Genomic DNA, 22,260 nt, shown 5'->3' on the forward strand with positions numbered 1-22,260 from the left:
CATTTATGTATGCATCTCCAGAGTCTTCCACCTCTTAGATTTTTAACAAAGGCTTGCAGAGTGATTCATTGATGAAAATGTAGAACCCTAAGCAATGACATATGATAACTTATTGTTTCTTGACCTCCCCAATAGCCATAAGGCTAATGGAGGTCCTTTGCTAGTGATCACAGTAGCTTAGGGACTGGCCAAAGCAATGGACTGAAGGAAATTCTGTGCAGCCAGCCCTTTTGGGGATGAGAAGTAATCATGGGAAGCAAAAATAATATTAACCATGAATGAATCTCTCAGTTCCATTTTTACAAATGGCTGTCTTCTAACTCAAAGAACAACAGAGGTTAAACTATGCTTCTTGATGTAACTGGGAGACTTGAATTCAAATCTCTATCACTAACCAATCTAAGACCTTAAACAAAAGGATGAATAAAGGAATGTATGTAACTTCCTAGCTCTTAGACTTAGTGATTAAAACTTTCTAACAATTGGAGATGTCCCAAAGAACTATCAGTTCCCCAGAGGGCAGTGGGTTCCCTTCACTGTGGCTCATTGATGGAAACTCTTGTTCAGATTCTGCTTGAATTCATGATCTCTAAGGTTCTTTCTATCTGTGAGAATTTCCTATCCCAATCTTTAGGCTCTTCATTTGTTAAAAAGAAAAATAAGCGAAATGAAAGATCACTGTACCTTTGGATATGGAGAAAAATAATGATGAAAAAGGAAGGCAAAAGTGCTTGACATCTCACCCAAACTAGTGCTCTGGGGCAGATACACAGTCACCAAGGAACAGAGCCAACAATGGAATCCAACATTTGGCATCCCCTAAATTCATGCACCTTCCATTTGCTTTTTTGCTCTTTCTCCAGATTTGAAAAAAAAATGCCATCTTCGTAGCATTACAGATTTAGAGCTGAAAGTTTCCTTAGAGGCCATTTAGTGCAGTCTTCCCATTTATTACAAATGAGCAGACTAAGATTCACATGGGTAAAGTGATTTGTTCAAATTAAGTCAGGGAATTTGAACTCGGCTCCTCTAATTTTTAAGCCCACACTCTTTCAAATGATTGCAGCATTTCAAATCATCCTTCCTTCCTATCTTTCACCCCTCCTGCTCCCCTCCGGCAGCCTGATGGAATATTAAAATCTAAGTTTCTCCCCTAGGCTTTCTCTCCTTTCTCCTCCCCCATATAGCCTGGGGGCTATGATTATAGGATTCTGGCTGCAGTCAGGAGACAGGAACAGGAGGGCTGACTGAAAAGTTCTTTGAGATCCTGAGATGACAGGTCTCTGTGAAAATACATTACTAGAGAGCTAGGGTCTGAAGAAGCTGTTTAGACTTGGCTGCCTCTTGATAATGTTTCAGGGATTTATCTCTTTTTCCCTTTAAGCAGGCTAGGTTGAACGGAATTGAAAAGGGATTTGAGGCTGCTGCTGGCCACTTCATTTCTAAGGCCAGTCAGGACCCCTGGGTCAGGAGACAATCTTCTCTGTCCTTGGCAGCGGCTGGACAGTTAGGTCATCTTAATCTCTTACAAACTACTGCCTTGCCTGCTCCAGATGATCTGGAGAGGCAGGGAGCAGGAGCGGCATCTGCACCCAGATGCACGCCTGTCACTTTCCTTCAGTCGTTCCTTTGATCACTCTGCTTTCCAGCCCAGTGAAGAACAGAAAGTGGGAGCTTACATTGCCAGGCTCTGATGGGAATGTAACCGAGCTGAAAAAGAAAGAGAAGGATGCTAGAGAGGGAATCTTCTGGCAAAGCACCCAGTGAAGCCACATTGAAGCAGCAGGTTGAGCTGGATTTGCCCTGGCTCTTTGGGGAAAGAGATGTAGTAAAGATGGGGTGGGGGGAGTCATCAGCATTATCAGCAACAGCATCCCTGAAACCTACAAAGTGCTAATCCTCATATCAACTTTGTGAGGGAGGTTCACAATTTTACAAAACCCAGTTTTACAGATGAGGAAACTGAGATCCCCCCAAATCTAGGAACTGGTAAGCTTTTGAGTTCATCTCACTTAACCTCAAGTTCAGCTCTCTGTTCTATCAGGCTGTTGTCTCTGCTTCCTCTATTGCCATTTATTCGGTCTTTCTTCTATTTCCCTTATTTATGTCCTTGCCTTTGTGTCTCCTTAATTTTATTTTTCCTTCCTCGGTACTTTGTCTTCCTTCTTCTAAAAAGCCATTTGTAGGTGGCAGGATCTGCACTCTCTTTTTCTTTCCCCCTACAATGGGGGAGTAAAAGAGCATCCATCTGAAAAGCAGATCCATATAGCAATCTTACCTTTCCCACTAATTCACTTTGGGACTTTGTCAGAGTCTAATTACCTCTCAGGGCCTCAGTTTTCTCATCTGTAAAATGGCTGAGGTCATCTCTATTTGTTTTCTCCTCTTAAAAATGGAAGGATTGATCTCATTGGTCTCTAAGGTTCTTTGCATTCTAAATCCCACAAGCCTGGGCTGCTGCCCAGTTCTGGAATCCATCACTTCTATACTTCTTACCGAGAGATGTTATTCTATTCATGTTTCACTCTGTTTTCTCCCCTCATCTAGCCAAAATAAGGGAGGTAAAGAAACAATAAAGTGATCACAGAAGGCTGTCTCTTGTCCTACCAAAAGTTATTGCCATTGAAATATGGAAGCCATCGCCATAGTTTATCCTGAGAATGCAGATCATTATAAGTGATCTCCTCCCTCCTTTGCATAGTTTTTTGTAATTAATTACCAGTTCATAAGTTGTTTTTCCCCAGTACTGTGTAAATTCCTTTGAAGAAGAAAAGGCTTATTTAGTTTGGGTCTTTATGTCTCCAGCATTGAATATGGCATATATAGTATCAGAGACTGAATGAACGAATTAATGAATGAGTGACCTATGCAAAGGAAACATGGGAAGGAGAAAGGATGCTGTCATTCATTTCAGAAATTGTACAGTTAGGAAGCCTGGTAGATAGTGTACTGAATGTGGAGTTTTGTATCCAAATCTTTTCTCAAATTCTCACAATATGTGGACCCATAAGGATGAGTCACTTAGGCTATATTAGATTTAATTTCCTCATCTTGAAAAGGCAATGATAATAATTGGATCAGTCTTGCAGAGTTGTTGAGCTTACTCTTTAGTGTTAAGTGCTTTGCAAGAAAAAAAAAGACCTTAAAGTACTATGTAAATATTCACAATGACATGTTATTATGTTATTAGTTCAGAAATTCACATATGTTACAAATCTCAAACTTCATAGACCCATTTAGATTTTGAATGGATGGTTTCTCTAAGATCATCTAGTTGAAGGATTTGAACCTTTTTTTCTGGCATGGCTTCCTTAGGCAGTTGGATGACATTTATGGACCTCTTCTCAGAATTATGCTTTTAAATGCACCAAAAATATACAATTACAAAAGAAACTAATTATATTAAAATGAAGCTACCAAAAAAAAAATTTATGGACATCAAGTTAGAAACCCCTGATCTAGTCCAGTGTCTAATTTTATAGGTGAGGAAACTGAGAATCAGAAAAAGTAACTTGCTATGAAAAAGTTGCATTTTGAACTCAGATCCTCTGTCCTCCTAATCCAGCCCTCTTTTTGTGGCTCTGCACAGGAAACCAGTCACCTCAATAAGAACTGGATAGCAGAGCCCCTTGTTATTTTTTTGGAAGGGACTCCAACTTTTTAAATTATTATTATAGCTTTTTATATACAAAACATATGCATGGGAAATTTTTTAGCATTGACCTTTGCAAAACCTGGTCCAACTTTTTCCCCCTTTTCCTTCCCCCATTCCCTAGATGGCAGGGAGTCCCATACATGTTAAATATGTTAAAGTATATGTTAAATACAAAAGTAAATGTTAAATGTAAAATATACATATTTATACAGTTATCTTGTTGCACAAGGAAGATCAGATTTAGAAAGAAGGTAAAAATAATCTGAGAAGAAAAAACAAAAATGCAAGCAAACAATAACAGAAAGAGTAGAAATGTTATGTTGTGGTCCTTACTTATTTCCCAGTGTTCTTTCTCTGGGTGTAGCTGGTTCTGTTCATTATAGATCAGTTGGAAATGATTTCAGATTCCCTTTGTTATTAAAATGACTAAAGGCAATCCATTACATAGAATGACAATATCTCAGAGTTGGAAGGAACCTCAATGACTATTGAGTGGTGAGAAGAACCCCCTGCTATAACACAAAGAATTTTCTAACCTCTGCTTTAAGGCTTCTAACACAATGGAGGGAACCCCATTTACCCGAGGTTGTTCTTCCTACCTTTGGAACACATTAATCATTAAGAAGTTCTTCCTAACATGAGACCAAAACCTGGCTCTTTGCAGTTTCCTCCCACCCAGTCAGCCCCTGCTTCTGCCCCCTGGGGGTCAATCAGAACAATGAAAGCCTTTTACATCCCTAAAGGCAACTCCCATTTTCCCCCTAATTCTTTTCTCCTCTATGTTAAGAATCAGAAAATCAGCTCCCGTTAATAGGATACCTACAATGAACCTGCTAAGTTGTTTTTGCATGAATTCTAAAGTCATCTCTCTGATCAACAGACAACTCTTCTTATTAGAACCATCAATCCCCGGGTGGCTGCTATTTTCATTTCTACTCCCAGGTCCCTCTAGAATCATTTTTCTTCTCGGCATTGCAGCCTGCAATGTCCATCTGGCCAAGGAAAGATTATAATGGGGTGTATTTTCAGCATGGACAATTAGACGTGCAGCTCCCATTAACAATAACAGGACTTGCTCTCCAGATTCTTCCTCAATAAATCTGGCCTTTCCCCTTATGAGCAACAGATGGGTTTTCCATAATGGCTCATTACCTCCTGGCTCTGATATAGTGCCAGAAATGAAATATAAAGTTATTTACGGAGGGAGAAAGATGCACAAGTCGCTGTAGATCATTTCTAGCCATCCTTTTTCGTTTATTTAGTTAGGATTCTCTCTCCCTCCCTCTGAGGATTAACAAGTTAGAGAAGATGGCAGTGCCCCCATTGGGAATGGAGATGGATGGCCCTTCACTCAGGTTACTTATCCTGACGCGGCCATCCTGTCTCTGGGGTGACGCTATGGCTCCCACAAGCAATGATAATTGGCATATTTCCATAGAGAAGAGACCCATTTCTCAACAGAATCTCTGGCCTGACAGGCCATCTCGGTGAAATTTGGCCAGTGGGGGCATGAGGTAGTGCTATTTAACCACATACTATAAAGTTGAAAAAATAAAACAAGTCACTTCTTTAGTTTTTGTTTTTTACTCTTTTAAAGAATGCCAGTATCCTGTGGTTCTTGTTATCTCAAACACAGTGGGATTATTTCCCATCAAGTGAGGAAGAGGAGGGAGAGAGAAGAAGAAAAAGAAATAGCATATTAGGCTGTATTTTAAAAGCAAATAAAAAATGAGAATAAAAGAGAAAAGAAGCAATGAATACATGTAAGTTTGCAAGAACTGGGCTAACTTGAAAGAATCAGAGGTTGTCAATCCAGGCTAAATAAGCTTCTAGTTGTTAATGTCTTTGCATTCAGTCCAAAGGGGGGGAAATGAAATTAGTAGATTTGCATGTTGTGAATACATATAACATATGAATAATTCTCTACCCAGCTCTGATGTAAAAAGCCTGACACTGAATGCATCATTTAGAAATACAACTACTCCCTGAAATTCTAGGGAAGGGCACTCAATATTTGTCCCCAAAATGATAGGTGGTGACAAAAATGTTTTCTGAAAGACACAAACTACAATATGGCGTGGCTACTTAATGGACATACCTTGAAGAAAGTAGTTTTGAAGAGGGAGACCCCTTAATAGGAGATTAAATAGGTACTAATTAATGCTAAAAGTTCCTATTAAAAAAAAATAAAAAACAAGGGATCACATTATTGACCATATCCTGAAATTATCTCATTAATAATGACAAAAGTAGCAATGCATTAAATAATGTCCTCATGTCTTAAGATATTTCTCTAAGGATATTATAAGACCATTGGGATTCAAAAATAAAATTATTAATATATATATATTTAATTAATATATATAATTATTAATATATACCATAAAAGACTAAAGACATTGAGCCCAAATCCCTGAAATGTTGAACCAGGTCAATGGAGTAAGCAAATACCATCAAAATGTCATGGTCTCATCTTGGCAAAACACATAAAGCAGCAAATTATCCAGGAGAAAAATCAGGGTGAAAATATTTTTAAAAAGTTTACTGGCATCCTGAAATTGAATTCTCCATGAGAAAACACATTTACAATAGTTAACACATGCAACACCCACTTTAACATACATGTTTGTGAGCGAAAGGGGACCATATTGAATTTAGAAAGCAGTTTACCAAAAATCTATGCAGTATTTATTCTACACAGTGGTTATCATCTGAAGGAAAGTCTAGAAAAATTATTTCTTCTTCATCAAAATGGAAAAAGAGAAATAGACATTCTGAGAATATATGATTCCCATGTCCCATATTCAAGATATGTTTTTGACACTAGTATAGGATGAAGTGATAAATTCATCCTACATTAGTAAATACTGATACATGTCATTGGATTTTTATAATCATTAGATATATCTAAACTGAAACCAAAAGTATTTCATTTCCATAGAGAATTTATAAAACCATTAAGATATAAGAATGAAACCAAAAGACCATTGTATCCCTATCAGTTTGGTCAGCACTTTGTAAGCAAAATTGGACAAATAAATGAAGAGTGATATGAATTTATCTTTGGAAGTGGAGAGATTTATGATAGAAGCTCAAGGTTGGGTCAATGCCATAAGAAATTATAGAAGAATTATCCTTAAGAAGCTGGAGTTAATGATCAGTGTAGAATATGGAAGGAAACAATACAATGGAGACCACTGGTGCAGATAGCACAACTTGGGCACCTGCTGGGGGCTAGAGTCATGTATCACAATTTTGCTGTCCTTCCTAAACTAAGTTAACCTGATCCATTCATCGCTGGCTTAATCCATAAACAAACATCCCTCAGTGATCCCCCCCTTGTTCCTGAGACGCTACTCTGCTTCAGACTTCCCTAATATATTCTCTTTTCTCTTCTCTTCTTCTTCTCTGTTCTATTCCACTGAATTTCATTCTTTCTGTTGTTCCCTTCTGTTCCTTCTTTCCTCAAAACCTGAAAATAACAAACATGGGAAACAGCAAAAACCAGTTCTTTGTACTCCTCATTTCCATGTATTAAATCCTTAAAGTCACCCACATTAAGTGAAATGCTGAAAACAATTAAGTGAGCAAAAATATTTGGTTTTTCCTCTATAGGATGACAGAGCTTACTATATCCTAAGACTCTTCTACTTCTCCTAACCAAATCATTTTTTGATAAAGTTCTGATGATTTTGCTTCTGAAAATATCTTTTGTAATATCGTAACCTCTTAGCAAGTCTTCTAACCCCCCTCTGTTCTCTCCTAAATCTATCCACCTACTTCTAATAAAAATATTCTTCTTAACAACAATAACTAACATTTCATAATGCTTTATGGTTCTCTCCCCAACCTATCCACCTACTCCTAATTAAAATATTCTTCTTCACAATGATAACTAACATTTTATAATGCTTTATAATTATCTCATTTTATCCTTGGAACAACGATGGGAAGTAGATGTTATATTATTTTCCTATTTGACAGAAGGGAAAACTAAGGTAGACAGAAGTGGCTCACCTAGGTCTATATATCTAGTAAGTGTCTCATTTTATCTTTGCAACAATGATGGGAAGTAGATGTTATATTATTCTCCCATTTGACAGAAGAGAAAACTAAGGCAGACAGAAGTGGCTCACCCAGGAACATACATCTAATAAGCGTCTGAGGCCGAGTTGGAACAAAGGCTTTCCCAATTTTGGATCATGTTACCCCCCTGCTCCAAAATCCTCAGCAGCTGCTTTTCCCTGCCAGCTCTGAGCTGCTATTGAAAGACCACCATGATACACTGCTGCCATACCTTTCTAGCCTTCCATCATCCCCTTCCTTGTACTCAAAACTCTGGCCAAACCTCATCACTCTCTTCCCATTGCCCACACAACCTGGTCTTTATCCCTTGTGTGAGGATTGTGTTTCTTCTCCCTTTCTGGTCACCTCTCCTTAAAGTTTACCTCTCCTTAAAAGTAAAACTCAAATGTCATCTCCTCCAGAAGCCTTCCATTCTTTCATCTCCCCAGGCACTCATTATTTTTTGCCTTAAAGCTCCGTTTAGTACCTCAGGACTGGGCAGTTCACTTCTGGGTCTCAGTTTTCTTACCTATAATGTGAAGGTGTGGGACTAGATTGTTTCTGAAGTACTCTCTAGATCGTACAGTATGATTTCAAGGAATATTGTTTATTATTACTATTTGTATTGGTGATATAATGCCCCACAAGGGAATAAGCCCTCTGATGGTAATGACTCAACTTGCTCAATAAGCCAACAAGTATTTATTAAGCATCTACTGTATTCCAGGTCATAGACACGGAAGGTACAGATACAAAAAGAGAAACAATCCCCACTGACGAAGAGCTTATTCTAATGTTGGAGGCAACAAGCACATATCTAAATGTCTAGTATGAAGCTAAAATGAACTTTGCCCTGCAAAAGAATAATAGAATCCTATTTCTAGAAGGATTCTGACTGAACCCCAGTCAAGGAAATAGAAACCCATAGAATTAAATGACTTTTCCCAAGACACATGAGTAGTATCTAAAGCAGGTCCTTAGACTCCAGAGGTGCATAGGGTAGATCTTTAATGAGGTTTAAAAATTGGTCATATTTATTCACTGAAATGCAGCAAACATTAATTAACTGCTTTCTGTGAACTCTATATGGTATAAGGCTCTGGAAGTGCAAAAGACAATAAAGATCTTCCTCCCTCCTTTTTTCCCTCCAACCAGCCAGCCATGTCTTTGCTCTCTTCCCTCTACTTACTAGTTGAGCTTTTCCCATCTGATGGAGGACCATTCAGGCTCTCCTCCAGGAAGCCTCTGCTGATCCATCCAATCAAAAATGAGTTTTCTCTCTCTATCTCTGTCTTTGTCTCTGTCTCTCTGTGTGTTTTCTCTCTTGTCTCTATCTCTGCCTGTCTCTGTCACTTAACTCGCTGTCTCTCTCTGTCTCTCTCTGTCTCTCTCTCCCTCCCTCCCTCCTTCCCTCCCCCTAAGACAGCATTTCTGCCTCCACTCTTATGAACCCCTAGTTTCATTCTCACTTTTAGAGTAAAAGCTCCCTGATGTCAGCAAGTATGTCTTTCATTTAATACATTGGCCGAAACCTTGCCTAGAGTAGGAGAAGTGATACTGTGGAAGGATTCTGGAAACTGGAATCCCAAGAGCTCTTTTCAAGACCCCACTCTATTCTTTATTAGCTGTGGGACCACGGCAGTTTTCTTCATCTGCCAAATGGACATGCTAATACTCACAATGTTGACTTCCTGAGATTGCTGTCAGGAAACTCTTTGGAAACAAAAGCCAGGTAGAAAGGAGAAGGCTTATTAGGAGAAGCAATAATGGAGCTTGTTGTTTTGAATTTGATTTTTCCTGGAGGTCTGATTCTCTCTGGGTTTTTAGGCCCCTTCATTGAATTGCGATGAAATATCTGTCCATATTTTTCAGTCACCAGTGCTGAATACTTTCTGTTATAGCCAGAGAGAAAGAGAGACAAAGAAACAAAAAGCCAGAGAAAGAGACGGTCAAACAGACAGAAGGGCCTGAGTTATTCTGTATTTCAAGTTACTGACACATTATCTCTCATGACACTGAGGAGCACAGGCTGACTAGGCCAGAAAAAACTTGTCAGGTTGGATTGTTCCCCAGATCAGACTGGGAAGCCATGATAGGACAAATCTAAGTGGTGTAGCCTTTCCCTAAACAGAGGAAGTATGGCCCAATACCTAGTGCTCTTCAGGGAGAAGCAAGACATCTGAACTTTGAAACAGATATGAGGACCGTAGATAAAGAGCCGGAAAGGCTTGTAGAGGCTATTCCTTTTACAGATGAGGAAACAGAGGCTTCTACAGGGCAGTTTTAGAAAATGGATTCAATCCAGGCCTTCAAAAACTTAACTCTATTGCTTATCATAATCTTTTGGCTCAGAAGTATACTAGAAACTGCTCAAACTCAAACGATTAATAAATTTTCAGTGAGCAAACACTTATGAAATTGTCAGGATCTGATTTATTTTGTTGATTGTCCAGATGCAATATGTATATTTCTTTTTCAGGGAGCCAGTTGTTAAATGACACAGCCCTGTTGCAACTTTAGTTTCCTCTTCAGCCACAGGATTTTAACCAGACTCCTTCTATTGACTTGTGTTTACTTAAAGTCTTTGTGTAGTCATTTCTTAATTGTAAAATAGGAATAGCAATATCTTTCCATCCTTATTCATCCAAATAAAGGAGTAAACATTTGTAAAGAAGCTTAGGGTCTCTTGTCAAAAAAAGAGCTATCTATCATGGAAAACATTTCATTAAGTAGATTTTCAAAGTGAATTTTTACTCTGCCCCAGAAGAAGGTAAAAGTACCCTGTCAAAGGATTTTTGGCAGGTTTTTGGCAGGGGCTGCTCTTGCAGAGGGGTGCACGGGCAGCTGGGTAACAAACAGGGGAAACTATCACCTTTTAGGTCACTCCCTATTGCAAACCTGAGAATCACAATTTGACAGTTGTTCCCAGGCTGATGATTCTAAGATGAGATGCTGGTCTCAAGCTGGTTTCAAATAAAAACCTGGCCCAGATCACAGACAGATGCTGCCTGACATTGTGGGGGGAAAAATCCAGGGCTGGGAGAATTTCAGAGGCTGGTTGGCTGGTGCTCATACAGACTCTGTGTAAGTCAGTTATCCACGGCAGTGTCAGCCCAGACATTGCTCTCATAGCTCTCCTCTGGGAGAATTTCTGGAAGAATACATGAAAATGGGCAATAGCGTTCTATGTTTAATTCATTCTCCTGCTCTCGAGTCACTGTGTGACCTTGGAAGAGCCACAAGCTCCCCGGCCTATATTTGCCTCTTAAAAAAAGAAAGTATATGAACCTGGATGCTGGTTAATTATAGGGACCAAGCTAGGCTATGGAGAAGTCAGGAGAAAATGTGCCTCACTCCTTTTATAGAGGCAGAGGACTGTGGGTGTGGAAAATACTCTGACTCGATTTGATTGATCTGTTCTTTGATTCTACTTAACTGCTAATTTCTCTTTTTTAATTTTTGTTGCAAATGCAGATGTTCTGAGTAAGGCTCGGGGCAGGGGTAGGGTAGAACAGCACAATATTCTGAATTGAAGAAACTGTAAAAGCAAGTTTTATCCAAGTAGGTTTTGCAGTGGTTAAAGCACTGGACTTAGAAAGAACTAAATTCAAAGCTGTCTCAGATGCTTATTGGCTGTGTGACCCTAGGTAAACCACTTTAATTTTCTCTCAATGCCTTAGTTGCTTCATCTGTAAAATGGTAATGATAATAATAATAATAATAATAAGGTTCAGAGTTATGAGTATCAAATGAATTTTCATGTCAATCAATAAACATTTATTAAGTGCTTAGTATGTGCTAGGTACTGTATTAAGGCCTGAAAATATAAAAAAAGAGGCAAAAGACAGGCTCTACCCTTAAGGAGCTTGTAATCTAATTGTGGGGGGGAATATATGTAATGAAATATATGGGGAATTATTTTAGAGATTGAGTTAGATTAGATGGTCATTGAGCTCTTTACTATCTCTGAAATGCTAGGATTCTGTGAAACCTCAGAGAAACAACAGAAATGGTCAGTGAACTAGGCCAGAATTGAGTAGGAGAGGAAAAGAGGACAATTGTACATTTGGGGAATTGTGTAGCGCTCTGTAAACATTATCTAAAATAACAATTCATCTATTAAAAAAAAACAATATTCTTCTAGTTATTCTGCATGACTGTCAATTACATTCTCTGAGATAATAAAACCGGGTTATCCATCAGGCAGTGGAGAGAAGTGTGAAGGATATAAAAAGGGTGTTGCATATTACCAATGAAAAATTGTTCATAGGAAATAGAATAAGAGTTAATGTTGAGGTGATGTATGACCAGAAATAATTGTATCCTTGGAATGGAACTGGAGTGATGACAAAGATAGCTCCTCTACCCTAGGGGTATCTACATCATGTCAAGAGACATAAGAAAGTCCCCAGCATGCTGGATAGACTTCCTATGCTGAATTTATGAGAATGCATGAAGAGTACATGGATGAGAATTATTTGCTAAGTTACTGTGTCATGTGAAGGAAAAAATAGACTAGTTCTACTTGGTCCCAGAATTAGTGGTAAAGATAAGGAAAAATAAGAGGAAGAGTGTTTTCATTTTCTCAGGACAGGACAGCAGAAAATCCCCACTAAAAGAACTTTGCCAAATTTGTTCAAGCTTTCTTTGTTATTGATAGAAAGTCTTGTGAAGTGGTAGAGATGGGTCCAAAAGAAGAGCAAGATGGTCCTAAATGCATTTCCAATTAGCCTTGGATCATGGAAGCTCCATTGGGTCATTCTGCATTTCTGCCAAATGAACTGAACTTTGCTGAACTCCAGAGATGAAAGCCAAACATTGCTGAGATGGTTTCCTTAAATTGAGGTTTATTAGAAGCATGGCCGCAGCAACTCTATGGGATGCAGATTTCTTTAATGTCCCTGTGTCCACTTTTAGCAGAGGAGACTTAACTCTCTAATGGCTTCTTCACTGGGTATTTGCAGGTCTGGGTCATCTTCATTTATCACTTCTTTGGGAAGCAGATCAATATACTCTCAAGATAATTACCCCATTCTTTGACAGAACTTGTTGAATGCTTATATAACATTTAATTTTCTCAATTCTCATTCTGTAGCTCAGAACCCTAATTCTGCTTCTAACCCTAACCCTAATTCCAAGCAGGACTTTATTTCTACTTTAAGATTCCATGATTTCATTGTAGGTTGACTCTATTCTGTTCTCAAAGACTAGGGTTTCATTGGCCAACCTAAATTGTCATCCAGTGGTCAATGGTCATGTGATAAATCTCAGTCATATTATGTGATAAATCTCAGTCATATTATGTAGACTGGTCCTCAAAAAGTTGACACATAATTTGTCACTGGATTAGGACTTGTGCCTATGATACTTGGTAGAACATGCTAGAGCTTGTCAGTCAGTCAGCAAACATCTATGAAGCACTTATGTACCAATTCCCGCACTTGGGTTCCACAGCCATAGCTTTAAAAGACCAGGGTGACCTCTGGCAATTAAGAAAATTTACACAATAAGAAGTAAAACTCGGGGTCCTTTAAGAAAGATTTGAGCAATAACTCATGAGCAACAATGACAAATTTTTTTTCAACACATGTCACCAATCTGCAAGCATTTATTAAGCACCTACTATATACAAGGCAATACCTCATGAGCAACAATGACAAAATTTTTTTCAACACATGTCACCAATCTGCAAGCATTTATTAAGCACCTACTATATACAAGGCATTATACTATTAACTAGAAATAGAAAAACAAAAGTGAAATAGCCCCTGCTCTTAAGGAGCTTACATGCTAATGGAGATATAGCTCAGTAATTAAATTACTACTGGTTACAATCTAAAGTTAAGTTACCATTAGTAACAATCATAAGCATAGCTAACATTTACATAGTGCTTACTGTATACCAGGCTCTGTATATAAGCACTTTACAATTATTATCTCATTTATATCAAAAAGATCTGGATGCATCCTACCTTGGACACCTAATAACACTATGAGTAAGCCATTTCATTATGTTCCTGGATACATAATAAGTGCTTAATAAAGGCTTTCTGACCAACACCAGTTAAATTCTCTATGTCTAGCTGAGTTATTGCCTGTATAGACAGAGGAAATCTCCCCACAGATCACAGTCTGAACAAAACAAAAAAGTAGATGAACATCAGCCTCATGAATTTCCATGTGTAAAAATCAGTCTTGACCTCAAGAATATCCTGGGGAGCTTAGTGATGTGATAAAAAATATAGTTTGGCAATAGAGATTCATTCTGGTTTCCCATCTGCACAAATTATAAAGAAAGCATGAATGGACAGACAATTGGCAAGGGAAACTGACTCTCAGCATGGGCAAATGGTCTCTCCTATTATTATTCACCCCAGGCTCTTCCTGGCTTCTTATAGGGTAGCTGAAGAGGATGACCAGAAGCAATGGCAAGGAGTCTTCATATGGATCTGATGATCATAAGGTCTGAAGAGGAGAAAATAAATAGACTTTTGTCACATCCTTGAATTACATTTAGGTATTCGAGTGTCCCAAGAAAGAAGAAGAGCTGAAATCCATGGATCAAGGATGCTGAGTGAAGGAAATCCTAAGAAAAGAGAAAAAAAATCTCATCAACCACTTTTAAAATCTTCAAATGCTGATATGATGTTATTTTCTCCTTTTTTCTCTTTTTAATTTTTGCTGTTATAAATTGCTTTTTTTAACTGTAATAATAATTAGGATGGTTAGGTTTTTTTAATATGATTTATGTGAGTAGTTCTAATTCTGAAACATTCATAAAGAAATGTAATGAAATGGTTCTTTAATATGGGATCACTTCTTTAAGGTATAAATTCTGAGCAAGAATGATTTGGCAGAAACAGGGAAGACTCTGACCCAGACTATAGTCCTCTAGGACTTTTGGGGTCCTTCTACACCTTCTACAAGCACAGCCCCTGCCAGAACAAAGCCCAAAATCCTTTACCCCTTGTTCTGGGATGGAGTTTTCAACAACGTTCCTGCAAGTTCCTATCAGGATGTCCTTTTAAAGTGATGATGGCCTTGGATTTTATATCTAAGATGGAGGGACCACAGATACTACCTCACCTAAATAATTCATTTTACAGATTAGGAAACTGAGGCTCAGGGCGCTAAAGTGATTTGCCCTGAGGTCACAAAGATTGTAAGGGTCAGAGGCAGTACCTCTAATTGACTGTGCTATCACATTTTGGTGATTTTAAATCACCAGTAATTTAAAATCACTAAGATTTTAACAAAATTTTCTTCTGCTGAAGCTCCCTCCCTGTTGGTAAGGATTTTAATTTTTTTTCTAATCTTTTTATTTCCCCCTCTGTTTCAAGTAAATAGATTAGTTGCTAGAATGCTACTCAGAAAAGCCCGAGTTTAAACTGTATCCTTCAAATAACTGTGTCACCACTTAATCTGTCACTCTCAGTTTCCTCATTTATAAAATGGGTTTGTTGTAAGGGTCAAATGAGATAACATTTGTACTTAATACAATTTTTGTCCCATAGTCGGTGCTTAATAGATGCTTGTTTCTTCCCCATCCCCTGAAACCTTCTCATTTGATGGATGAGGGAATTGCGGTGTGAGTGACAACACTTTATTTTCTCTCCTGATTTACTGACTGGCTTTCTGCATCTTCCCATCCTTCATAGACCTTGAGCATAGTGCCTGGCAAATAGAAAGAACTGAAAAATTCATGTTGATTGATTGAGTGATTCCATGGGAAACTGTTAAGCAGGCACTCATCCTTCCTGTTTATTAAAAAGAAGAAGAAGAAGAATCTAACCCTCTTTTCACCTAGGAATTCATGTTGGCAGTGACCACCCGAGAAATTCATGGGTGGAGTCCCACTCACTGAAAACACATTTTTCCTTGAGAGATTTAATAAGGGCCATTAAGCACATGAACCATCAGGGGAAATTTACAACATATAAACACATCTAAAGACTTCAATGTTATGAAATTATAATCCTAAAATATAGGGCACATAATTATTTTAGAAATGAGGATTTTAATAGATTTTTTACCTTGAGCATTTGGACCTACAGAGAAAAAGGTTTAGAAGGGAGAGGGAGAGGAGAAAAGGAGAGGAGAGGTGGGGAAGAGAGAGATGGGAGGGGGAAGGGAGAGGGAGAGAGATTTTAAAGTTTTGCTACTACTTACCATGATCACTTAAAAAGAAGAAAGAAAACATAAAAGGGACTTGTCATCGATTTTCCACCAGAATATAAAAAGACAAATGAGCTCCTTTGCTCCCTGTTGCTCTCTTTTCCTGAAAAGAGGATAGCCAGAGAATGTACCCTTCTCCTGTCTGATAGGATGGAAAAGAGAATGAATATTAATAATACCTGACATTTCTATATCACTTTAAGGTCTACAAAGTAATTTTATCTTTACCACGTTCTGTGTATTTTATTATTATTATGTGTGTTTATTTATTATTCCCATTTTACAGATGAGATGACTGAAGCTGAGAGAGATCACATGATTGATCCAAGGTCACACAGCTAATAAACATCTAAGGCCTTATTTAAACTCCAAATCTGATGCTCTTTCTACTGCAGAACTAGCTGTACTTCAATGAAGAAAGATGACTTCAAAAAATTTTAAGCTTCATCTACTACTCCCAGTAAACCAAGAAATCAAATGATAGGCTCTCTGCCTTCTTCATTCTATCCTCTGAGAATCCAAGGTAACATCATCCTTTCTACATTCTGAACTCTCCCAGATTTAAAATTCAGTGATGGTAGCCTCAGTTTTCCTTTCCAAGGAAAAGTTCCAAGGAAAGTTATATTTGAATTAAGGTGGACCTGCCCTATTGACATCAGAAAGCCTTTCGATGTTGTCAACATGACCCACTGGGAACAATGCTGTCTTGAAATCTATTCTCGTGGCAGATATGGAGATAGGAGTATGGAGGTAAGGTATTATTCCTTCCACCTCCTTCAGATTTCATCGTTCTTGAAGGTAAATGAAAATGACCTGTTAATTACAATATTTTCAGGGATGGCTAAACAGGCAACTCTTAGAGTTCAAGAAAGAATAATTTCCCAATGCTTTTTGCATTAGGAAGAAATAGTAAACCATTGTCTTTATTTTTATTACATATAATTAGGATAATTGGATTTTTAAAAATATCATTTATGTGAGTGGTTCTAATTTGAAACATTTGCAAAGAAATGTAATGAAATGATTGTTCTTTAACATTATGGGATCACTCCTTAATGTGTGTTTTTAAGTTATTTTGTAAAGTCTGAGAAATGTTGACTTGGAAGTCACAAATAAACACCAGGACTGGTCTCAACTCTGGCCTAGATTGTAGGCCCCTAGGACTTGTGGGGTCAGACAGGTGATTTGGTCCCAGGAAGGTGGACCTACCCCAAAAGGCCTGGAGGCTATGCCAGAGAATGGGACTAAATTGGCTCCTCATTGAAGCACAAATACCATGACACAGGGTTCAATGGGTGATGCAGTGAAAGAACATATTCAGGAATTACCTTCCCCCTTGCAGATTGGAGACTCTTCTTAAATTTGGAATCAATTTGCCTTCCTGAATTCCTGAACAAGGATTAATTTCTAACTTGGATTCCAGGAGACTGTAGCAGTTTTTCTGAATCTACAGAAGATATTGTCATATTCACGGCTTATTTCTAGATATATCACCTGTGGTGCCTATTAATAGATGGAAGGTCTTTCAGAATCAACATGGTGTAGATGAAGGACTGAATTTGGGTGCAGAAGTCCTGGCTTCACAGCTGAATTTGGCTACCGGGAAAATTAGAAGCCAGTGATTTCCATTAATAGAGTCCCTGTTTCCACATTTGAGGCACAAAGGGGCTAAACTAGATAAGCTTTTAATATCCTTTATAACTCTAAAATCTCTGAAAGAATCCAGAGAACAAAAGTTAAGAGCTAACAAAAACAAAATTTAAAGACTAAGACATATATCTGTTGCCAAATTTTTTAGCGTAGGTATTTTATATGTATTTAAGTTTTGAATTTTGTGTTAATGTGAGAGAAAAGATTTTTGTCAAAGGCTAGAGTCAGTTTCCATTGGTGATGCCCCATGGACTACTGGATCTGGAACACCCAAATTAGCTGGCTTAGGGTCAAAGCCTGGCTTGATATTAACGTAATGGACTTTTATAACCCAAGGCAAATGATTTCAGCTTTTGGGGGCTCAGTTTTATTTTCTGTCAAATGAGAGGATTTGGATTAGGTGAACTCTAAGTGGTTTTCCAATTCTAAATCTTATTAAAAGAGGTTTCAGGATTAAACCAAAAAATGCCCTAAATTGGGGTAGAAGGACCTAGATTAAAATCCTAGCTCTACCACTTCCTACGTTGTGACCTTGAACAAGTGAACTTACCTTCTCTGAAAAAGTAGACAGTGGAGGACAATCTGGAGTTGGATTTGGAAAACCGGAGTTCTAATCTTCTTGGATTCCTATCATCTCCTAATCCTTTGCTTAGTGTCAGCTACTCTCAGGCATCCACTAACTAACTGAAAAAAGTCATATGACTCTAGTCTCAGTTTACTTATCTATAAAATGAATGGATTAGTAATCCTGTAGTTCTAGTTCTAAGATCTATGTAATGATCCTTTGTTGAGGAATGACAGAAATATCTCATATTTATGTCTCAGTTTAAGATTTGCAAAGGTCTTTATACTTGTCATCTTAGCTCTGAGAAGGCACATACTAGGGATTCCTATTTTCCTCTCTTTAAAGCTGGTCACTCCAATATCTAGCTACACTAGGTCCCTCCAACTATCGTGTTGCTAAGTTGGAAATATAAAGGATCCCATATTCTCTGGGCATTGGGAGGACATGAAATGTCAGCATTCCACCAACTCTGTTCTTATATATGGTGTGGCTTGACCAGAAACACTCACTTCCAAAAAAAAGTGCTCAAGAGAGACTCTGTTCTTGAGAAACTTTGAGACCAATTTTAAAATCTCAGACAGCGTGGATAAAGTTGAGTCTCTTGTAGTCTCTGAAGGGTTTTACCGTGATTATTCCTGTACGCTTCCAGAGCATCACTCCTCTGAGAGCCTCCAGGCACTTTATCAACTAAGTTTTAATCCCCATAATGCCTCTGGGTTGCCTGGGATCTACTTCATTTAAACTTCCAAGGATAGAAAGTTCCCCCAACTCCCAGTGAAATCAATGATAGAGATTGTCCGAGGATCTCTGTGGATAGAATTCATTTGCCTGCCAATGATTCTGTCCCAACTAAAATATCATCTTTTACTGGAAGCCTTTCTTAACCCTTCTTAATTCCACGCCCTTCTCTCTCTTAATTGTCCCATATTTATCTTGTATATATTAATTTATATTGATTTTATAAAGTTATTTTATTTATTTTTTATGATTTTATGATGTGTTAATTTATTTATTTAGAAATGTATTTATCCTGCCTTTGTATATATTTATTTTCACCTCTCCCCCAATAGATTGTAAATTCCTTGAAGACAGGGACTGTCTTCTACCCTTTTTTATGCTCCAAGAATTTGGCCCAGTGCCTGGTACATAGTAGGTACTTAATAAATGTTTGTTGATGGATTGATTCACTGGCGCATTAATTGTTAGACCAGCTATCATGTTGAATAGGACTTAGTCATTTGAGATGTTTTTATTATTGGCAGCAACAGTAACACTGGAGTAATCAACAGAGTGTGCAGAAGCAGGATAGCAGATACAAGGCAAATTGTGGAGTCCAAAAGACCTAGCTTAGTATTCCTAGATCTAAGTTCTGGAAGTAGAAGGGACCTTAGATACCATCTAAGTCTTTCTTTCACAGTAGAGAAAACAGCCTTGGGAAAGGAAGTGTCTTGCCCAAGATCATGTAAGTCGTAAACATGAGACATGGGACTGAATCCACCAGAGCCCCTGCCCTTTCCCCCACAGAAGTCACAGATTGTTTTGAAAGCCTGATAAAGCCTAGTATTTTAAAAATCCTTAATATAAAATACAAAGGATTACAAGGAAACTAATTATATTGAAATTTGGGGGGAAATTTAGGCCCTAGGTTTAAAAATCCCTGTGTTATGTGGTATGGTTCAAATATTGGATCTGAGAATCTGGCTAATGATCTAGGATGGTTGAAAATGTGCCCTGAATTTTTAAAAGACATAAACTTGGCAGTTTCCAAGTTGGATTAACCCAGTCAGTTCTCCAAAACTGTACGCATCAAGGACAAGTTGCCGATGAGCTAGACTGGTGGAAATTTCCACACCTGCAGTATCCTATCCCAGCAGTCACAAAAACAAAACAAAACAAAAAGTGAGCCCAGTAACTGACGTTATGATTCTCATTGTAGTCATGGACTCCTGAGGCTTTGTCTCTATTTATTTTCTATAGGTGTTGTCCCATATTCTCCATGCTACCAATGGAAAACATATGAATCCAAATACTGTGACATTGTCAAGATTGGGCTGAGTCAGCTACAGAGATGCAATGTAAACATCTTGGAAAGTTGAACCCTATATTTTAAAAATCCCATAGGGTATAACTGTTAAAAGTTGTAATAACACTGGATTTGGGAACCTCTGGAGCAGCCTCACTAGCTCTGTGACTCTAAGCCAAGCACATGGACACTTAGCTCCAGAGTTTTCCCACCTATACAAAGAGTTAAAAGTCCTGGCTAGTTTGTTTTGTTATGTTTTTTTTTTTTTTTTCAAATTGGTCCTGACCATAATAGAAGATTATCCCAGAACCTCCTGATACCACTCTGGGCCAGTCCCCTCTTCCTCTTGTGGGTATTTTCAGTGTTATTTAATCATTTACTTCACAGATATAACCCCAGTAAAAACAGAAGTGCAGGGTATTTTCTTGCCGTTGTTTATACCTCCCCGTTCCTTCACTGCAGAATTAATCCAACTTGGAAACTGCCAAGTTTATGTCTTTTAAAAATTCAGGGCACACTTTCAACCATAAAAGTCGAAATCAAACCTATCCTGCCCTAGTGCATTTTAAAAGTTGATTGAAAGTATCCAAAGAAATGTCTCTTGAAGTTCAGCTTTATTACATGGAGGAGAGGAGGAAGAGAAAATGCAGAATGCAGATTTGATGGGAGTTGGGGAAGCCCTCCAATAACAGGGTTTTTTCACAACTCATTCTGATGTGGGGCAAAAGGATCTAAAAAATCCATTTCACCAAGATTGGCCTCCCCTTCTGTCATTGAAGGATCTTGTATACCACCATTTTGTTTCTACATGGGAAAAAATTCCAGTATGGTATGGTTGATCCTGTTTGATGTACAAAAGTTTATTAATTTGGGATTTAGAATATCATTAGATTTATGTTTTGTTTTGTTTTTACTTTTGTATGGCCCAGAGTTTTGAACCTGTTACCTATGAGTTAAAAATAATTAAGTAATTTAATATTCCTTGGTAATCCTGCATATCCTATTTTATGCATTTAAAAATTAGTCTCAAAAAGGATCCATAAACTTCTTTAAAATCTCAGAGGGGACCATGATTCAAAAAGGTTAAGAAACCTTGATTAGTTCTATGATTTCATCAACAAAAGGGAACTCTTTCCTGGTATGGAAATCCTTTCCACTTAGGTATCCATCAGCTTGTCAACTCACAGCCTGCTCCAACACCTTTAATGATTTCTCCTTTTCTACTGATTAAAAACCAAACTCCACCTGTTTCTGTAGAATAATATAGTCTAAGTACTCCTACCCAATGTTGCTTGAGGAAAGGGGGGAAGATAGATATCTGTGAGTACCAGTTACTTAATTTCTAATTTTGTATTTATTAAGACAAGACTTTTCCTCCACCACCACTTTTTTTTTAACCATGAGACCCTTTGAAAGTCTGATAAAACTTATGGACCCCATTTCAAAATAATGTTATGAAATTATAAAATAAAATATGTAGGTTTACAAAAAATCAATCATATTGAAATCCAGTTATGAAAATATTTTTAAATAGCTTACAAAATTCAGGTTAAGGACCCTTATTGTAAGAGAAGGTTCCTCTAAGTGTTATGAATCGGAGAATCAATGGAGCAGCTCCCAATTCAAGTTCTGTTTGCCAAATAAAGCCTTTCTTGACTTCCTGAACTGTGTCATCTTTCCTTCTCTGACAGGACTTCTCATCTATAAAAGATAATTTAGGGTGAACCTTTTCATCCTTCTAACTTTTGCCTCCTTATGAAATGGAGGGGACCTCAGATCATTGATGACTGCCAATTTCATGCATCTTACCTAATTGGAGAACTTTCAACTTGGAGCTGAGTCACAGTAAATATTGGTGAAATGACCGAAGGATGGACTAGATACTTCTGCTTATTTTATCATCATAAAGGCTGGTATTTCCATCTACAATTTATTAATTTCAACTGTCTTTGAAAACCAGTCAGTTGTAGGAGAGCAGGAGATGGCCCAATGGAGGAAAAATGCCTAAACCACATTCAGCAGCAAAATTATGGGAGGTTAGAGACAAAGAGTTTAATGACAGCCTGTCAGACCCAACAAGATACATGCCAGTAAACTCTTAATGGCAGTGGGAAATCCCTACAATAT

The sequence above is a fragment of the Sarcophilus harrisii genome, chromosome 5 (assembly GCF_902635505.1).
Source record: "Sarcophilus harrisii chromosome 5, mSarHar1.11, whole genome shotgun sequence".
NCBI lineage: Eukaryota > Metazoa > Chordata > Mammalia > Dasyuromorphia > Dasyuridae > Sarcophilus > Sarcophilus harrisii.